This window comes from Chanodichthys erythropterus, chromosome 12 (assembly GCF_024489055.1).
Source record: "Chanodichthys erythropterus isolate Z2021 chromosome 12, ASM2448905v1, whole genome shotgun sequence".
Classification (NCBI taxonomy): Eukaryota; Metazoa; Chordata; class Actinopteri; order Cypriniformes; family Xenocyprididae; genus Chanodichthys; species Chanodichthys erythropterus.
Window position 1 is genome coordinate 60,159,380 of NC_090232.1, and position 7,678 is coordinate 60,167,057.

The 7,678-nt window shown below is 35.3% G+C and overlaps 1 long non-coding RNA gene across 1 annotated transcript; it reads right to left on the reverse strand.

Moving 5' to 3' along the window:
* Positions 1-1,949: 1,949 nt before the first annotated feature.
* LOC137032830 (uncharacterized) lies at positions 1,950-6,312 on the reverse strand. Its single transcript, XR_010896754.1, has 4 exons — positions 5,981-6,312; positions 4,700-4,784; positions 4,455-4,588; positions 1,950-2,250 (listed from the first exon to the last, which is right to left on the reverse strand). It is a non-coding gene; the product is annotated as an uncharacterized lncRNA (long non-coding RNA).
* Positions 6,313-7,678: the final 1,366 nt, after the last annotated feature.

Consider the following 7,678-nt stretch of genomic DNA (forward strand, 5'->3'; position numbering starts at 1 on the left):
TCTTCATCAGTTTGACAACACATATGCGCTGCAAACTCCACAACACTTACAAATAGTGAAACGCGCTGCAAATAAAGAAAACATCTTCATCAGTTTGACAACACATGCGCTGCAAACTCCACAACACTTACAAATGGTGAAACGCGCTGCAAATAAAGAAAACATCTTCATCAGTTTGACAACACACGCGCTGCAAACTCCACATGTTTTCTTTATTTGCAGCGCGTTTCACTATTTGTAAGTGTTGTGGAGTTTGCAGCGCATGTGTTGTCAAACTGATGAAGATGTTTTCTTTATTTGCAGCGCGTTTTTCTTTTTGTAAGTGTTGTGGAGTTTGCAGCGCATATGTGTTGTCAAACTGATGAAGTTTTCTTTATTTGCAGCGCGTTTTTCTTTTTGTAAGTGTTGTGGAGTTTGCAGCGCGTGTGTTGTCAAACTGATGAAGATGTTTTCTTTATTTGCAGCGCGTTTCACTATTTGTAAGTGTTGTGGAGTTTGCAGCGCGTGTGTTGTCAAACTGATGAAGATGTTTTCTTTATTTGCAGCGCGTTGAGCTCTCTCGGCCACCGTACCTAGCCTCGCCTGAAGTTCAGCCGAGAGTAGGCGGCTGCAGTGAGGGGAGGAGTGAAAAAAGTGCAGGCAAGATGCACAATTCTCCGTTCTCGTAGTGCATCAGACACCTGCGAGATCAAAGGCGGATATCGCGGGATTCACACTTGTGCGCTGTGTTGCTGATAAACTGGATGTAATTTACGTTCTGTTGCTTTTATATGAAAATAAACATAATGAACAATACACCCAAGTACTTGTTATTTTTTTCCATTCGAAGGATGTGTGTATCAATCATTTTTATTTTAATTACAGACATGTTTTTATATATTTTTATAAATATGATAACAATCACATAACCCACAGAGAGATCGCACTGTCAGAGATTTTTGGAATATTCACACATAATTTATATGCATAAAATCATAGTGTTTCAAAATTAAACATTTTAAAAGAGATCAATACATCACGGTTGTTTAAACCAATAAGCTTTAAGCTGTGTCCTCATCAAGTCGTTTCCCATCGTGCTTTTGGTCAGCGCAGTCGGTGGAGAGGAACTGCGCTCGACTGCAGAATCCGACACGTCCGCCTCGCCCTCGCGAGAGGTTTTTGACACACGTCAGCATGACATCAGAGCAAGGCGGACCACCCTCGGACACATTTCTAACCGGCATGCATCTCGCGGTGATCACCGGTGATCGGTTCTGCGCAGAATTTGCTCATCTCAAACAAGCCTTTTGTTACGCCAGTTAGTAACTGCGACGTCGTGGCAACGTTGTGTATCAATGGTTGAGTGTTGGTAATTTTTATATTTATTTATTTTCCTATGGGCGGACATGCAGTAGTTTAACCTAATTTATGTCCTCAGTTGCCCAAACTATTTTAAAGGTTATTCCAACAGCTGTGAACCCTTGTCAAAAAATCCTAAAGGATTCCAATAAGAAATCTGTACAGGATTCCTATAAGAATTTCTATCATATTTTGGAACCATTCCTATAGGATTCTGTTAGGAACTGTCTTATAGGATATTTATGTCTTGTCCTAAAAGATTCTTATAGGATTCTGTGAGAATTGTCTTATAAGACAATAAATAAATATCCTGTAGGATAATTTCTACAGGATTTTAATGGGATCCAATTGGGTCCCGATTCAGGACTATATGTGAATTTGTATTTATTTATTTTTAATCTTAAAGAATCTTTACAGAATTCTAAAGTTGCACTTTTCCACTGTATCCTTAACTAACCAATGGTAGTTTTTGATTGTGATTTACAGTTTACTTAAACTCACCTTGATGTAGACACGGATCATTGTTCAATACATGTTGCATAACCTGCAGTCACATTATAAATGTCAGACGTGATTTGAAATAAAAGACAAATCAACAAATGCATGTTTTATTTTCATTAGTATTTTATTTAATTTACTCTTCTTTCATTACTTGAATTATATTGAATTTATTACCTTTTTTACTCTTTCTAGATTATATTCATGAGAGGCTTCATTACAGACAAAAAACAACAACAACAAAAAAACAATTAACTATAAAGCAGTAACTGTGAAATACAATGTTCCAGAAATCAGTCTGGTTTACACACACTGACAAAGTCACTGTGGTGCCTTTTTGCCAACTTGCATTTGTCTGCACAAGGAGACGGATAATTATATTTGCTTCAACATTGAATTTATTTTTGATGTAGCCTGTAAGAGAGAGAAATAAACAGAACGCAAGTTTACAAAACATTACAATTATTGAGAAATGGTATTTGCCATCTATGTACAAAAAAACTCCTCAAGGCTGAGCCTAAAACTAGTTCTTGTTTTCTATTACATAGATTTAATCTATATTCAGTATTTTTTTTAAAATAAGTTTTATACATTCGAATTCCTGTACATGCTGTAGTTAGTCATGCATTTAAACTGTACAGAGGAAAATAGTTTGCAATGCATCCCTGGTTGCTAGTGCCAGAAAAAATTAGAGATGCACCGATCGACCAGCCAAGGACTGGAATCGGCTCAGACTAGTAACCGACCGGTCAGTCTCACATCGTAGTACACAATGCCATGACATACTACGCTATGCAAGTGGTAATGAGCTAGTTTTAGTCAATCGTCAGTGCACAATGCTAAATAAAGGCGTAAACGAGATCTAAAAGGTTTTGAGCTTGTCCACTTTCAATCACTTCCAGAGGTAGTTGAAAATGCATTCGGATTGTTTTCATAGTGTAGATGTTCAGTTCATGTGGTCGAAATGACCAAAGTAATAGCAAAGATGTTGACACCAGTGGCGGCTGGTGCAAACATTTTTTGGGAGGGGCGCAAAAAAAAAAATTACAAATGCAGAAATGAATAGGCTAATTGTTAAATAATCATTTAACAAGTGACATCATAATGTATCATTACTGCTTATCTAAAACATGGAAAATTCAGTATTTAGAGCATGCCATAGGGCTGGGATCTAAAAAAAAAAAATCTGTATTTAATTTTTAAAAAATTATTTCACGTCCTGCCCAATATTGTCCTAGAGACAATGTTCATATTGAAGGCTATAAAAACAAGATATGCTATATTATGTGCAAAAAAAGGGTCAAATCACATTAGGCCTAGGCTATATTCTAAAATTGTAACTTTACAATCTAAAAACAAAATGCTTTTTAAAGCAGAAGTTAAATACACTAAACTAAAAATGAAAATAAATAAAAACAAAAGAACAGACTAATCATTATTATTATTATTTTGATTACCCTACAACAGTCACTACACAGTTACTGCTATCATACAAATACACTTAGTTGTTGGTTCGAAATTCTACATATGGCATAATTATGTTCGCAAACAAAAATAAATTTTCAACAAATATTTTTAGCAAAATGTATTTTACTCAGATTGAACTCCGTCTCTTTGGCGCGCATGCGCGCGGCGGCGCACGTTCACAGAGGTTTGTGCTTGCTGAAGGCTCGTCCTCACCTGACTGCAAAATGGAAATATTTTCTCAACTTTCTAACATTTACAGATGGAGAATATGTCTTTGAAATGTAAATTATGCACTGAGGAAATTATTAAATGTCACTTCAGCTTAAAAAAAAAAAAAATTAATAGAGGCATGTTTGTTTCCACCAATCGCTGCACAAGTTCAGGTTACGTATGATGATGAAAGCACGTTAGTGCAAGCCCTCTCGAAACCCATAGAGATTGCATTGCAGTGCCTGCAGTTCGAAAAAAAAGTTCTTTGAATGGAGGTCTATGGGAGCAGTCGGGGCAAATCTCGGCCAGACTGAAATCGCCCCAAAAGAGGCGGTACTCCACAGAGCGTGACTCGACGCTGATTGGACTATATCCAGAGGCAGAACAAACAGCCTAGCAGTGACAGCTAGCGTAACTCTGTGGTTGAATGTGATTGAAAAATCCGTCCCTTTCTCACTTTGGTGGTGCGTCACCCTAATGAAGAAAACGCCCCTGGTTGACGCCAATAAAACTGAAAAGTCTTCACATTTGACACGACAAGTCCAACTGAGCCACGAGTTCATCCATCAAATCTTGATTAACAACTTTCAGTATTACATATCATCGCGGCTGAGAAAAGAACACAACCCTGTCCAGACAACAGGTTAATGCCGTGGGAGTGTGTGTATAATATATATATTATATATACCTTGAAACCACGAGAATCTTTAAAAAAAGACAAAAAAATGATACAGATTTTTGCTCAAACTGTCCAGCATTAATTGAACTATGACAAAATCAGGACAGAAGTGGATGAAAATGAACAAAAGAGAGGGATTAAAACACCAGGTGCAAATGGCAATGTGTCTCCCAGCTCCCAGTGATCAGATCAACCAAAACACATCATGTGTAAACAGGCTCATAATTACAATCTTACATACACATTAAACACTTTTACATACCAGAGGAGTTTTCCATTGTAATGAAACTGAAACGTGACTACTTTGAGGGCGTCATGATGATATATTCTTCACTGCTTGAGCCTCCTCAGCAGAAAATCCCCCTTATCAAACTCAGTACAGCTGAACACCTCTCCCTACACAACAGAGAAGAAAAATCATCACTGTAAATAACAATCAACCTGAGACAGCTTTATTAAACAAATTAATTTCACTTTAACGTACACCTATCAAACCATTTAACTAACCTTTAAAAGCATTGATGCATCTCTCTTCTGAAGTGATATCTGTATCCTCCAGTGGCTAGGGCTTTCAGACATTATTTGATGTCTGCTGTCATATAAAAAAAAACATCAATAAGTTTAAATTTGCCATTATTCAGCATGTTTGTTTTCAGTATAAATGTTAAGACTGACAATTTGTGTATTAATAAGTTAACAAGAACACATCTTGAACTCTTTAGGTTTCTTAATCTCTTTAAACCATGCTAAACTGTAGTAATATTTAACAGAACCCACACGAAAAAAATAATATAGTAATTTTTAGTAAATACTCTAGTGTTTTTTAACCATATGGTAAAGTTACTACAGTAACTTGAATTAATTTGTTGTGGTAATTCTGATTTAGTAAATCTACTATAGTAATATAAGCAAATTACTTTACCCAATACTGTACTAAGTTTTTACAACTATAGGGTTCAATACACCACAGTTTACTGTAGTAAAAACTAAGGTATACTACAATATATTACAGTTTATCAGTTCATTATAGTTAATACTACAGTATGTTGTAATTTATTAAATGATATATTATGCTACAGTATCCTACAAATAATATAGTTTACTACAGTATTTCTTCATAAGGGCAGCATGTCAGGACACTGTAGCCTACTGGGTGGGAATGGGAAACCCCTCCCTTTCACACTTCGGTAAAGTTGGTTTTATATTCGCACATTCGGACATCCGTATTCAATAGCCTTGTTAATCACACTACATTGGACATTCAGTGGACATTCACAAGTAAATATGCCATTAAAACAATACTTGCCTATTTTGATCGACTGTGAAAAATGTTGTAAGTTGACAATCGTTGGTTGTCAATATCATGTCGCTGCTTAAAATTCGCAAACATTACTTTATTGCACATTTATTGGAAAGTCTGAATCCATTAGAAGTCCGAATGTGCGAATATAAAACCAACTTTACCCAAGTACCTTTCACAGATTGTAGTCATGACAACGCAATATTATGACGGCTACTTGCTAGACAATTTTATGTTACAGTTACAATTATACATTGCTGACAGAAAACAAGTTTAAAACTAACTACTGACAAGCATCGCTGATCCTGACAATCTGTTAACAGAATGACAATAACTGTCAGAAAGCAGCTAACGCGATGCTAATGGTGCTAACGGACCGTTAGAATCGCGCGCTAGCTGCTTTCTGACTGTAATCAGCGAGGAGACTGCAAAACATGAACAAACTGAACATGCAGTTAAACTGACGAATAAACATTAGTATAACTTACCTTTCGTATAATAGTTACTTCAAAAAGGTCCAAATCATAGATGTCTTCTCAGCTAGTGTTTCCATTTGGTCCAACAGGAAATGATTGTGACGTATCACTAACGTTACTTAAACTGACTGATAACAACTTTCAAATGACCTTCATCACTGCACAATCACTCTGCGTTATATATTTAATTTATGATTGATAAATTATATAAAAATATATTTTTGATAATTAGAAAACTGTATTAACATTTAAATTAATACACAAGTTTGACAAAACCAGAGATTATGAGGACTCCCGGCTGTCAGCCAATCAAATGCCTCGATTCCAAACAAGAGGGGAGGGGGTGCAGTACCACAGAACCACCTACGAGGGCGCTGTCTCAATACACAGCTTGTGTGCAGAAATATTAGTCAATTTGATTTTCTGATCATATTTCCAAGCACATTTTACCAATTCCAATCCACATCAATCTTAATAACTAGCCTACTATTAATATTGTTTTTAATCATTTATAAGTGACCCAATGAGAATTTTGCTGTCCCATGGTCATGACCGTTTTTACTCATTTTGCCTGTAAAAGAAAACCTGCCTAATAATTCTGCACACCTGAATTTAAGGCATTTTTCATTTCCAGCCTTCATGAACAATTATATATCACTTATAAATGATTAAAAACAATATGAATAGTGGTTGTTAAGATTGATTTGGATTGGAATTGGCAAAATGTGCTTTAAAAAAAAATATGATCAGAAAATCAAATTGCCAAATAATTCTGCACACAGTGTATACACAAAATCAGGTAATTGTGAACTATGGGGACATGAGCAGAAATTTTGATTTTGCACTTCTACTTTGTCTGAATTATGAGGACACCGGCCCTGTCCTCATAATACAAAATGTCCCTCTAGTGTGGTGTGTATTCATATGAATTGTCCTCATAAATCACAAACACACAATGTTACTCTAGAAAAGTAAAGTTACTCTAAAATAATTAATTAGCCTAATTAATAAATAGCATTAAAATAAATGTCACAGGACAAAGTAGAATTCCATTAAATAAAATCACAATGTCCAATAAGATTCTAAGATTCTAAAGGACAAAGTGAAATTCCATTAAAATAAATCTGAATGTTCAATGGGATTATGAGAATCCAATAAGATCCTACAAGACGAAGTGAAATTCCATTAAAATCTTTCAGAATGACCAATAGGATTTCAAGAATCCAATAAGATCCTACAGGACAAAGTAAAATTCCATTAAAATATATCAGAATGTCCAATAGGATTTCAAGAATCCAATAAGATCCTAAAAGATAAAATGAAATTCCAATAGGATTTTTTGACAAGGGAACAATGAATGCAGAGCTCAAAATGAATTCAGTTCATTTATTTTGAAAAACATGCAGAACATGAACAAAAATCCAAATAAAAATAATGAAATACACCCAAACTATAAATAAAAACATATCCTACAGCGAAACATAAAATAAAAACATTCCAAGACGTTTTGCACTCAGTATCATTAAAAACATATGCTATGCTAGCGTAACATTTTGCCAACATATATTTCAGACGTTCAATCACAGAGGTAAAAATATTACCATAAAGTACTTAAGGTAGACTGTGGGTAATGTTACTTAACCAATCTGACGCAGTTGTTGAACTGTATTGCTATAAAACTGACGAGAAACACGGAGAAACGTCAACGCT